We start from the raw sequence: 14,041 nt of genomic DNA on the forward strand, positions 1-14,041 counted from the left end.
AATTTTGAATGAGTCACTTCACATCTAAATCCACTTACATGCCCATGATCAAGACCAAGAACTTTACTCAAGGTATCATCAACAATATTATTAGATAAAATTATTGTCTCAACCTCGGCTTGTTCAATGCGCTCCTACCAATAAAATATACCAAATACATAATGCAATTCTTACATATAAGAAATGTCAACTTTCCACCATTGTTTCACCCATCTTACATGATCAAAAACATCTTAACAAAGTCAGTTGTTTGTTCAATGTGCTCGTACCAATAAAAAACCATTTCACCACCTATTTCAAATACATTATATATCAACAAATACAATACTTCCAAACTTTTCACACATCCAATAAGATTAAGTCATTTTTAAACAAATTTAACACATATTATATGAAAAAAGAATCAAATCAAATATTTTTTTCTAAAATTTTCATCCCTCCCACTCCCACTCCCACTCCCCCACCCTCCCACACATGTTTCACATGCTATAAGCAAAATATCCTAATAAAATCATTTGTTTGCTTAACACGCTCATACCAATAAAAAACCACTTTAACCGCCCATAATAAACCACTTAATTGAATAGATCTCTAACATAATAATTGAACTAAGAAATGGTACAATCTAGAACATCACAACCTTTTATGAACATAATAAAATAAAAGACATGCCAGTGTCCCAACAACTTGTGCATTCACTTGTTGTCTATCCTTCTTTGTATGAGCCTTTGTCCATAATATAATCCTTGAGATCGAAGTTTGATCCGAAGAACTTTTCTACTGTAAAACGAAATAAATATACTAAATTCACAAATACAATATGAGAATTGAATAAAACTACAGTAATATTGATATTTACCATCTCTTAATCCAAATGAGCATACCCTTTCATACTACACGTATGAGGGAGTTGTCTTTTCTTCATGGCTTTAAACTTTTCACTTTTCAACTACTCAATAAGACAACATAAGTTTTTGTTATAACAGAGTATATAATAATTTCAAAAACATCATAGGTAACTTTTTGAATATATGGTTTGTGCTCTTACGCTTGTGTTGCAGTTGCCTTCTTGAGTCTTCCTAGAGACCATAAGAAGGAACTCGAGACATGGGAAGCCATTATTTTTCTTCTTAACGCTGTAGCACTCTATGGAAAGAGGAAGACCCATTAGTCTTGGGGCCCAGTATTCGTTGATCAACATACTCGAACTCACAAACTTCAAAATTATCTAACATTTCGTGTAGAAACACTACAAGAATGAAGGTTTTTGATAGAGTTTTAAAGATAGCATTTTTTATTTAATGCAATTAAAAGGACGAGAAAAAAAAAAAAAAAGGCTAAAGATGAGAAAACGCTCAAAGTTAAAATTAAATAAAGTAGGAAAGAGAAAAAGGAGGGAAAGAAAAGAAATTGGAAAAGCCCCATTGAAACCCTAAAATCTATGATAATAAGAGAACAACTCTCCCTTGCAACTCTCTCCCACCTATTTGGGCAAGACTATCTCAGCAAAACAACTCCCACCTATTTGGGCAAGACTATCTCAACAAAACAACTCTCTCCCTTGCAACTCTCTCCCACCTATTTGGGTTGTCAGCAATTTGGCAAAAATCACTCTCCCTATATCTCCACAAGCACAAGCAGTGAATAGGTTCTTAGGTATGAGTTAATATAAAATCTTATGCCCATCTCGTTTTCATCCCCTCTCTCTCTACCTGCTTCTTTTTTTTAGATTTTGTTTAGTATTATGAGGTTTGGATTGGGGATTGAGGGGTTTATAGTAATTTTTCCTCTCAATCTAGTGATGTATGTGTATGAGTGAGTTTTTTTTTTTTTTTTTTTTTTTTTTTGCTACTGCAATGACCCTACTCATGTATATAAACACATACTCCATATTGAAATTTTTTTGCTCGTGAAATTTTTGTTTTTGCTGGTGAAATTTTTTGTTATTGCTATGACTTTTTAGTCCACATCCACTAGAGTAAGCAACATTTTAAGGGAAAAAACACATTTTGCAACAGATAAACACACACTACTCCATCAATGATTTAACATTTCAATGACCCTACTGAATAAATATTATTCTGCTACAAAAATATATATATATGTTCTTGCAAGGAAAGTATTTGTAGCTTTCTAGTGATACATGAGTGAAATTTCTACTAGAATAAGTAACCTTTTAAGAGTATGTGTGATTTTTTTAGGAGAATTATATATTATAAAATTTGTATTAAAATTTGGATAAAATAATTATGAGAATATATTGAATCTTGCAAGATAATTATGAAAATTAGAAAAATAATTCAATTTGAGCGACTTAATTTGTTTTCATTATTTTAATTTTGCCTTGCTTATGGATTTTTTTTTTTTATTTGTTTGATTAGTCCATTACAAGGCATTAGACAAAGTGCCAGCAAATGGTGGTTTAAGATTTAGCCAACTGATTGAGATTAAAGGTGTTGAACAGATAACTAACTGTAAGTTACTTATTCTCGTCTTATTTTTAGAAAGATTTGAATGTACTTGTTACACTAAGTTTTTACCTTTGGTGGCTCTTTATTATCATTATATATATATATATATATATATATATATATATATATATATATATATATATATATATATTATGCTCCAACTTTAAAGATAATACAAATATACCAGAGTTATCGATATCTTCTTTTCTTAAATAGTGATTGTGAACCAAGTTCTCGACGGTCCAATTGATCATCCTATTAAGCATACCAGAGCTTTCAAAATGTTCAACAAAGACTAGTTGTATTTGAATCAGTATGAGAATATAAGTATCAATACACTTTATTTTTAAGACACATATACTTACCAAAATTGACTTTATCTAATAGTGCTACCGATGAGTACATGGAAGGAGCATGGAAATTTCTACAAGAAATGAAGAAAAGGAAGCCGGATGCCAAAAAGTTTCTATGTCCATGTAAAGAGGGTAGGAATATGAGACATTATGATATCCAAACCATATATGAACACCTAATCATTAAGGGAATGGACCTTATATATAATGTTTGGTATCATCATGGAGAAGTATGTGAGGAGGATGATGTTGAAAAAGAAGTCGATGATGCTCTTATGTTGGAAGCAACCATCTTATATAAGAGCACATATATTAGAGAGGAGGACAAGAAGATTCTTTTACATCAACGAAAGACAAAAATATTTCTCACAATATCCAAGAGGCAAACACTCCATTGTACATAAGATATACAAAATATACAAAGATATCAGCAGTTGTGGCATTGTATAAACTTAAGACATGGTTGGTCAGATGCTAGTTTCACAAGCCTTCTGGAACTTTTGTATGACATGCTTCCAATTGATAATATCATTCCAAAATTATTTATGAAGTTCGAAAATTGTTCAAGGAATTTGACTTAGGCTACCAAAAAATCCATGCATGTGTCAACGATTGTTGTCTATTTAGAAATGAGAAAGAAAAGTTAGAAAGTTATCATCAATGTAATATTTCAAGGTGGAAGGTTGATAGACAAATGAATGCAATCAAGCAAGGTATACTTGCTAAAGTATTAAGATACTTTCCTATCATTCTGCGACTTAACGAATGTTTAAAATATATGAAATGGGTGAAAGTTTACGATGGCATTCCCAAATAAAAGTACTGATGGAAAGATTCGACATCTAGCTGATTCTGTTGCATGGGAGTTGATTGATAAAAAGTGGCTTCTTTTCTTGGTCCACTCGTAAGGGAGGTTGTACGTTAGAGAATTGGAAGAAATTACCTACAAGACTAAAATTAGTGTTATGGAAGTCTATCTAGGTATGAAGTTATTTTAATTCATTTATCTAGTTTTAATCATTTGTATAATATTACTTCTAACTGTTAAACCTAAAATAGATCATAACTGTATATACTAAAATAATCTAAGATTTACTCGTGGTTGCCAAATCAATGATTTGAAGGGTTTGTTACCAAATCTATGAATTCAGAGTTGGTTATCAAATCATAGATTTGGAATGTAATCTTCATTATACACATCTATAAATACATGAGGTCGTGACCTATATAGGTCATCGTGCCATTCAATCTAACATGGTATCAGAGCCAAGGTTTATTTTTTAAATGTCTACCATGTCTTCTTCCTCCTCTCCATCCACCATCTCCAACACCGTCTCAACTACCATGGCGACTTTTGGCCCAATCCCTCTACACCATGTTGTCACAATTCGTCTAACTAAAAACAATTTCATCATATGGCATGCCCAGCTCCTCCCCTACCTACGGAGTACGAAGCTTCTGGGCTACCTCGATGGCACCAATGTTGCACCTGCCAAGCTGGTCCCTTCCTCAACTGCTGCTGGTGCTGAGCTGGTCTCTAATCCGGCCTATAATCAGTGGTATGATCAGGATCAACAAGTCCTTAGCGGCCTTCTCTCCTCCATGTCTGAGGAGATTCTTCATGATGTGGTTGCCGCTACTACGTCCAAGGAGGCGTGGGATACCCTGCAGCGGATGTTTTCATCGTCAACTCGTGCTCGCACTACTCAGATTCGTGTTGAGCTCGCCACGTCCAAGAAACGAGATCAATCTGCTGTAAATTATTTTTGCAATGCTGGTGATCGTCGTGGCCCTTCTGCTCGTCCTTCCTGCCAGATCTGCGGCAAAGTGGGGCATACTGTTATACGCTGCTGGCATAGGATGGATGAGTCCTATCAAGATGAACCTTCTTCTGCTCCTCCTACGGCACTGGCGGCTACTTCCTCTTACAAGATTGACCCAAATTGGTACAGCGACACAGGCGCTAGGACCATATCACCAGTGACCTGGATCGTCTCGCTGTGCGTGAACGTTATCATGGAGGTGAACAAGTTCAAGTCGGCAATGGAGTAGGTTTGCGTGTTTTGCATACTGGTCATTCTCTAATTAATACTGCTACTCGTCCTCTTGCGTTGCGTAATATTTTGCATGTGCCTGAAATTTCTAAACATCTTCTTTCCGTTCATAAATTTTCTCGTGATAATGACGTATTTTTTGAATTCCATCCTTGGCATTTTTCTATAAAGGATCGACAGTCGAGGAAAAGTCTCCTAAATGGGAGGTGTGAATCTAGTCTTTATCCTATTAAGCCATCCGATGTCGATAATCTCAAGCACGCCTTGGTGAGTAGATCTACTACTCACGCCCAATGGCATGCACGTCTTGGACATCCTTCATCTCAAGTAGTAAAATCTATTTTGCGTCTAAATAATATTTCGTGTGCTAGTGAGTCATCTTTGTCCGTTTGTAATGCGTGTCAGTTAGCAAAGAGTCATCAATTACCATATACTAGTTCTTCCCACAGGTCTTCGTCACCTTTGGAACTTATTTTTTCGGATGTTTGGGGCCCTGCACCTCCATCTGTTGGGGGTTTTAAATATTATATTAGTTTCATTGATGATTTCAGTAAATTTTCGTGGATCTATTTGATGCATGATCGTACAGAAGCTCCTCGTATATTTTTACAATTCCAAGCTCATGTTGAGCGTCTCCTAGATACTAAAATCAAGTGGGTCCAATCTGATTGGGGTGGGGAATATCAGAAAATTCATAACACATTTTTTCGTTCCCTTGGAATTGGTCATCGTGTTTTGTGCCCTCACACACATCAACAAAATGGGTCTGCTGAACGCAAGCACCGTCATATTGTTGAAACTGGCCTAGCCCTTCTAGCTCATGCTCATGTACCTATTAAATTTTGGGACGACGCGTTTCTTACAGCCACATATTTCATCAATCGTCTTCCTACTCGTGTCATCGATGAAAAATGCCCCTTAGAGCTTCTTTTTCATACCCCACCAAATTACTCCTTATTAAAAAAATTTGGGTGTGCTTGTTGGCCTCATCTTCGTCCTTATAACAAACAAAAGCTCTCTTTTCAATCGAAGGAATGTGTCTTTCTAGGCTACAGTTCTTCACATAAAGGGTATAAGTGTCTTGACACCGATTCTGGTTGTGTCTATATGTCTAGAGATGTCATATTTGATGAAAATGTTTTTCCATTCAAGAGAGCCCCACCTAATTCTTCCCCAACCATGCAGTCGACGCATCATGCCCCTGATTTGTGCACCTTGCATTTGGGTAATAGCAGTACTAATTTGGAGAATGATCACATGCATATGCCTGGGCCTACTAACTCTTTGGATGCAGAAAATTTGGTGTCTACATCAGCTTCGGAATTGCCGCAACAATCCTCCGCGTCGCTGCCATGCGAATCGGCGTTGGTTGTTCCGCCAATGATTGAGGTCTCGGCTCCTCCGCCAGCAGATGATATTGCATAATGCCCGGTCGAATCCTCGACCGCTGGTCAACCAACTGCTGTAGCATCGGTTGCTCCCCTCGCAACGGCTGATACGGCCGTCCCCTCAAATGTGGATCCTGCACCTACTACTCATCTGTATGTTACTCGATTGAAGCACAATATCAAGAAACCCAAGGTGCGTACAGATGGAACAGTAACATATCTTGTAGCTCGGTCTTCTGCCTCTGAACCTACTTCACATATTACTGCTATAGAGCATCCCCTCTGGCGTCAGGCAATGAATGATGAATTTCAGGCACTTCAAAAAAATAAGACATGGCACTTAGTTCCTCCTCGTGCTGGTCTTAACGTTATTGATTGCAAATGGGTTTTCAAACTCAAGCAAAAGCCAGATGGCTCTATTGATCGCTACAAAGCACGCCTGGTTGCTAAAGGTTTTAAACAGCAGTATGGCGTTGATTATGATGATACCTTTAGTCCAGTTGTTAAGCCCACTACCATTCGACTCTTATTATCTCTTGCTATTTCTCGTGGTTGGGCTATTCGGCAGATTGATATTCAAAATGCTTTTCTTCATGGCTTTCTTAATGAAGATGTTTATATGAAGCAGCCCCCTGGATTTGTGGATTCTCAACACCCTGGTTATCTCTGCAAGCTGGATAAGTCGCTTTATGGCCTTAAACAAGCTCCGCGTGCCTGGTTTTCTCGCCTTAGCTCCAAACTATTACAGCTGGATTTTACACCTTCAAAGGCTGATGTCTCTCTTTTCATTTTTAACAAAACGGGCATTCAGATGTATATCCTCATCTACGTTGATGACATTATTATCATCAGCTCATCTTCTACGGCTACTGAGAAACTTCTTACACAACTTCAGGATGATTTTGCCGTCAAGGATCTTGGTATTTTGAGTTATTTTCTTGGGATTGAGGTCCGCCATACTTCTAGTGGACTTATTCTGACACAACATAAATACATTCGAGATTTATTAGCCAGAACCAATATGCTCACCTCCAAAGGTATGGCCACACCTATGCTTCCCAGTGAGAAGTTGTTATTGAATGGTGGTGAAAAGCTCTCACCTGAGGATACTACTCGCTATCGAAGTGTCGTTGGTGCTCTCCAATATTTGTCTCTGACACGTCCTGATATATCCTTTTGTGTCAACAGAGTGTGTCAGTTCATGTCCTCTCTGACTTCTATACATTGGGCGGCAGTCAAACGAATTCTCCGTTATCTACATGGCACTATTGATATGGGTTTGTGTCTTACAAAGTCCAGCACTGATTTGTTGAGTGCCTTTTCAGATGCTGATTGGGCTGGGAATCCTGATGATCGTCGAAGCACTGGAGGCTACGTGATCTTCTTTGGTGGCAATCTTATCTCTTGGAGTTCGAGGAAACAATCGACAGTTTCTCGTTCTAGTACGAAAGCCGAATATAAGGTGGTTGCTGATGCCACTGCCGAATTAATTTGGATCCAAGTCCTCTTGCGTGAGCTCGGGATCTCGCAAGCGCGAGCGCCTAGCCTATGGTGTGACAACATTGGTGCCACCTACCTATCCGCCAATCCAATCTTTCATCGACGGACGAAGCATGTTGAGGTTGATTATCACTTCGTTCGTGAACGAGTATCGACTCGTCAGCTTGATGTTCGACTCATATCTTCCAAGGATCAGCTCGCCGATATCATGACAAAGCCACTGCCAGCTCCTTCTTTTAGCTATTTTAGGCGCAATCTGAACTTAGTAGTAAATCATCCAGATTGAGGGGGGTGTTAAACCTAAAATAGATCATAACTGTATATACTAAAATAATTTAAGATTTACTAGTTGTTACCAAATCTATGATTTCATGATTTGTTATCAAATCATAGATTTGGAATGTAATCTTCATTATACACATCTATAAATACATGAGGTCGTGACCCATATAGGTCATCGTGCCATTCAATCTAACACTAACCATTTGGTTCTTCAGTCAAGGTACATTATGAACAACGATTGGTAGAAAAAGTTTATTTTTCAACAAATGGGTAGATGGTTAGATTATGGAGGGCTGGAAAATCTCTGATGGTAAAACAAATTCCCAATGCCCAACAAAAGAACTTATGTAAGATAATTTGCAATCGGTAATGATTGGATGGACTTTGTCAAAGAAAAAACTAGTGCAAATTTCATGGTAATGAATATTTATATATGGAAAAAAACTTACCTATGATATTTTTGAAATTATTATATACTTTGATATAACAAAAACATATGTTGTCTTCTTGAGGAGAAAAGTGAAAAGTTTAAAGCCATGAAGAAGAGACAACTCCCACATACATGTAGTAGGAAAGGATATGCCGGTCTGGCTGAAGAGATGGTAAATATCAATATTGTAGTTTTATTCTACTCTCATGTTATATGTGTGAATTTAGTATATTTATTTCATTTTGCAGAAGAAAAGTTCTTCGGATCCAACTTCGATCTCAAAGATTATGTTATGGACAAAGGCTCACACAAAGAAGGATGGACAACTGGTGACTTCACAAGTTGCTGAGACACTCGTATGTTAAACTTGTTTGAAAATTACTTATTTTTAAGTTTGCAAGTATTATGTTTATTGATATCCTTTGTTTATGAAGTATGTGAAAGGGGCGGTTGAAGTGGTTTCTTATTGGTATGAGCGGTTGAACAAACAAATAATTACTTATCATAAGATTGAGCATATGTGGTGGTGGTCTTCTAATGATCCAATTGCTCTTGTTCATCACATCCTTATTAGACCGCATGCTATTAGAGTGTGAGTTGATATACCAAGGAAATGCAATGCCTATTTGTGGCGGCCTACATCAGAAATGACATGTATTGAATAAGTTGTGGGTAGTACAGTTGCTTGGCCATTCGACAAAGTGATTATCGGTATATAATTTATAAAGTTTATTTATTTAAATTAATGAAATAATTTTTTCATAGTTAATTAAAACGTTCACATAATCATATATTCATATATATTTTGTATATTTATATAGGGGAATATAGTGATGCATGCCTTATTCATGCCAAGCCTTATTCATGCCAAGCCTTATTCATGCCAAGGATGAATTTGAAGATGACACTCTATCTACATGATAAACTTAAAGCCAAACTTGGTGAATTTTGTATTTTATGAACTACTTTATGTTTTTATGTTTTTTTGTACCGGCAAAAACTTTATCTTACATAATTGAAACTTCTTTATTTTCTAATGTGTAAGTAAATCATGAAACTAGAATTAAGAATGAATATTTTTCTTTGTATTTAATGTGTTATAAAATATCTTTACTGGTATAGAAATGACCAAAAGGTAAAAATGCTACTATAGGTTAAAGATAACATACTATTTTAGCTATATTAAACATATTATAGCTTAATAAAAATTGCTATAAAATGTTTTCCTGGCAACTAATATAAGTTATAGATTCATACTATATTATAGCATCCATTATAGCTATAAAAAAAAACGCTATAAAAAGTCTCGGACTTTTAATAACATGGACTGGCTATAAAAAATCTACGACAACATTTTTCGTAAGCTATCGTACTTATTGTTTGTTGTAGTGAAAGTTTATTTTACCAAATTCAAAACAGATCTGAAGTGATTGTAACACAGAGACAAGTGAACATTGGTGATCATACAAGAAGCATGTTGTCCCGTTTTTGAAGAGCAGGAAGATTAACATAAAAAGAAGCATGTTGTCCCGTTTTTGAAGAGCAGGAAGATTAACATAAAGATTCAAGGGTGGTCTACGCGCCATAACCTGAAGGGTCATAAAAAATCCCATAAAAAATTGATGCTTTACAAATACCCAATTATATAAACTCTCCCATTTTCACATTCTGGATGTAGTCTCGTTCTTTGATTGTATTGAACAAAAAAATCCAACTCAAACATAAAAAAATTCAATTCAAACATAGAACCGAAAAGAGAGATTTGATTGTTGAAGCTTTTGAGAATTGATGGAGAAGCTTTTAGTATTCGTAGAAATTTACTTATAACATATTAAATCAAAGATTCAACCAATTACAAATGCATACATTATATATTTTTAATGTTTATATATGAATGTATTCATATTGCATTCTCAATAATATTGACATTTAGTTATACAAATAAAGCTACGAAGGTAATCGTATGGAAGGCAAAATAAATAGAACAGGCAATCCTAACAGGCATATGCCTGTTAGGATTGCCTGTTCTATTTATGTTGGGTTATATGTCCTAAAACTCATAGTTTGTAAACAAAAACATATTCTATTTTCAATTAAGTTATTATTGTTAGTTTATTCAGTAAAGATTGTTATTGAATAAAGTGAACTTCACGATCATTAATCTAAATCCAATAAACTAAGAACACTCTGGCTATAGTATGATTACTTGAACTATATGTAGAGACATAAGAGTGGATCAAGTTCAAGTATATATAGTCAAAATGATCTATAGTATAAGGATAAGGCTGAGTACCTTATTCTGGGGACACTATGAATGCGGCCCACTTTTGTATATGATATAAACAATGTGATCACTAAATTGTACATGTGAAGACATGTGAGTGGGGGCGTCCTATGCAATGAGTATTGCATAAGATCGGACCATGAAGAAAACCACTCTCACTTTATAATGTCGTTTACTGTTGAGACTGATTTTCTTTTCATTCGATAACCTAGGTAACTCAGTTTTAATCCTGAGCTAACCATGAACTCCTGTTTATTCGAAATTATCCTTAGATTTGCATGGGTGAGAGTGGCTCTAGTTCGCCGACTCAATAGGCCTCCCATTTCAGTGGGTGAATGGCTGGGGACGTGGGGTGCAAGATGGAATTCACTCCTACCCACTTTTAGGGATAGAAGAGAGGTAGTTCCCTTAAGCACTGACTCCAGGTCTTGAACAAGGGGCCCCACCCTCTCATTAGCGTGAGAGGGATTCGGTTTATTGGTTGGACCACAAACCAATTGTTCATTAGAGGATCAGTGAGACATAAGGAACAAGAAGTAACTTTAGGGGTAAAACGGTAAATTGACCCAGCTCTAGTTACGAACAACCTGTGAATGATCGACTTACTAATCATGGTTATATCAAATGGACAGAAATATATCTATAGTGAGGGGAGTACAACTACTAAGCTATAGTGGAGTGTCCTAGTAGTTAACGAATGTTGGTTAACAAGGTTAATGAGTTTAACCGGTTAATCTTGGATCGTTGGAGCCCATGATCTATAGGTCCATTAGGTTCCTCTACTAGCTCATATCGGACTAAACCATAGAACAGTGTGACGAGTGAGTTCGAAGTGTTCGAATTCAAATTAGGAAATATGCGCTACATATATTCGATATATTTAACCGCATTTTTGTTTTATTTACGAATTTAACAAAAAGAGAGAATCTGATATATTTAAATAAGATTTAAATATCTTAATCAATTATGTGTCGGAATTGATTGGGATTGGCATTTGAATTAATATTAAATAGTTTAATTAATTTACTTTAATTTGAAATTCATTATTCAAATTAATTGTTGAATTAAAATGAAGAAAGTCAAAATGTTGACTTTAATGGAAAATTCCATGTTAGTGGAATTTTGAGGTGTCAAAATTTGGTTCAACCAAACTTGCATGCTTGCCAAATAAATCCCACAAGTTTGAGTGGAATTTTGAGGGTCAAAATTTGGTTAACTCAAACATGCATGCTTGCCACATAATCCCAAACATTTGAGTGGAATTTTAAGTGTCAAAATTTGGTGATCTCAAATTTGCATGAACATGCAAACACGACTCTTTAAATAGAGTGATCATGGTACATGGAAGGTCTTCTCCTTCTTGGTGAAAAACCTTGAGAAAAACCCCTCACAAACACTCTCTTCACATATACAAAATCCCTCCGAAGTTTAGTCACTCACCGGATTCCACAATCCCGTTCTAAGGCCGGAGGATAGTGGAGAAGACACTAGTGGTGGTTCGAAATCGGTTCGTGAGGAAAAAGGAGTTTGAACTACAAAAGGTTAGTATCTAAACTCGTTAAGTTTTAATACTTATGAACATGTTAGTTATTTACTATAATTGATGTTCTAAAAGTGCCTAAGATCCAAACTGCTTCCGCATGTGTTATATTAACACCATCAGCGTAAACGTCATGCTTAAAAAATAAAACTCATACTGCGATAAAGAGCTCGTTTGAAGTTATGTAGTACCTCAAGTTTGCTTCCATTAGGAAATGTCTGCCAAGTAGGCGTCAACTCGACACTGTGATCGCTAACACAAAGAAGCCAATCCATCTCCCTTCGCCGCCACACTTTCTTCTCTTGTAGAATAGGTTCTAATCGCTACAATTGTCTAAATAGAGTGCCTATAACAAAACAATGAGGAAGGAAATCAACATTACACTCCTAGATAGAATATTAGGCACGGAGTGGAAAAGAGATAAAGCATACCACAAAATTTTTTAATGGCATTTGATATAGCGAGTGTTGTACAAACCCCATTTCCACTTATCTCTCCTGGCTGCCATTTAGAAAATCTTTCCTTCATCATCTCAATCTCTGTAGCCTCACACAACATTAAAAGATTAATATAGTTTATATGAAGAAACCCCAAAAAGGAAAGAGGGTCAAAATTAGGTGATGAAGATATTTTCTTCTCCAACTTCGTATTATCAACGTAGTTTTTTTTCTTCATTATTAGAAACATTAAGTCTAATACAATCGGGTTTGTTAGCTTTCGAGTGGACTAACTCAATGAAGAAGGGGAAAATGAGTCCTCAGAGCCACTGTGACTGTACTTCTCAAGCCTTGTGGTCTTCGATGTAAGAAACTTAGAGCTCGAGCTACTCTCACGTTCATGTTCTTCAATCAAATGGCCAAAAGTCTCATTTTGCGGCACAATGTGACCAATTCTTTGGCTCTTTTTAACTGCACTCTCCTCCATTACAATTTTCCCTCCTCAATCACTGTCATAGCACAAAATCAAAGCAACCCACTTAGACTCCACCCACTAGCAGCCTTATCAATCCAAGCCCTTCCTTCCGCAAATTTTGGACGGTGATTTCAACACCTATAAAGCCAAATCAAAGAAAATAGGGTTCAAAGGCCACCATTATTAAAGCTAAAAGACATAGAAAGATAGCCATAAAAAATGAAAGAAAAAGAAGAAGTAGGTCAAGCATGAAAAAATTGAACAAAAAAAATATTGGTTCATCTCAGCATTTCCCTCAAACTGAAAACACATAGCAAAAGTTCATCGACAGAAGGAGTGACAAATCATATTTGACGATTACTAGACATGGATGGATGTTTGGAGATTACATTGGTAGTGACATGGTCAACAAATTGAAGCTTAGGGTTTTGAAATTTTGTATTGAGAGAAGAAGAAACACAACGAAGTTATTAAAATAAAAATGGGCAAGAGAGCTTGAAGGAAGGAGCATCAAAATAAAAATGGAATGATAAATAAATAATAAAAAAAAAACACTAAATGAAACTTGGTTGGGACGGTTTGTTTTTTCAAGGCTTTTATAGCTATTAAATTTACAACAATTTCTTGTAGTGGATACTCAATTGTTGTAGCGGAAGCAAGAGTAAGATCTATCGCACGAACAACTCACGAACAGGAAGTAAACAAAAGATTTGCATGGTTCGGAGAGAAGAAATTTTCCTACATCCACCGGTGGTAACCAATCACTATGATGAAAGTGTTTACAAGTGTATTTCACACACTCTCACACCACAAAGTCTCTCAACAAA

The 14,041-nt window shown here is 36.1% G+C and overlaps 2 pseudogenes; one reads left to right on the top strand and one right to left on the bottom strand.

The window, feature by feature from the left end:
• Nucleotides 1-977: 977 nt before the first annotated feature.
• Nucleotides 978-13,226, bottom strand: LOC147789244 (rop guanine nucleotide exchange factor 7-like; annotated as a pseudogene).
• LOC147789245 (uncharacterized) lies at nucleotides 3,519-9,197 on the top strand (annotated as a pseudogene).
• Nucleotides 13,227-14,041: the final 815 nt, after the last annotated feature.

This window comes from Cucurbita pepo, chromosome 15, assembly GCF_057944985.1.
Source record: "Cucurbita pepo subsp. pepo isolate OVF chromosome 15, ASM5794498v1, whole genome shotgun sequence".
Classification (NCBI taxonomy): domain Eukaryota; kingdom Viridiplantae; phylum Streptophyta; class Magnoliopsida; order Cucurbitales; family Cucurbitaceae; genus Cucurbita; species Cucurbita pepo.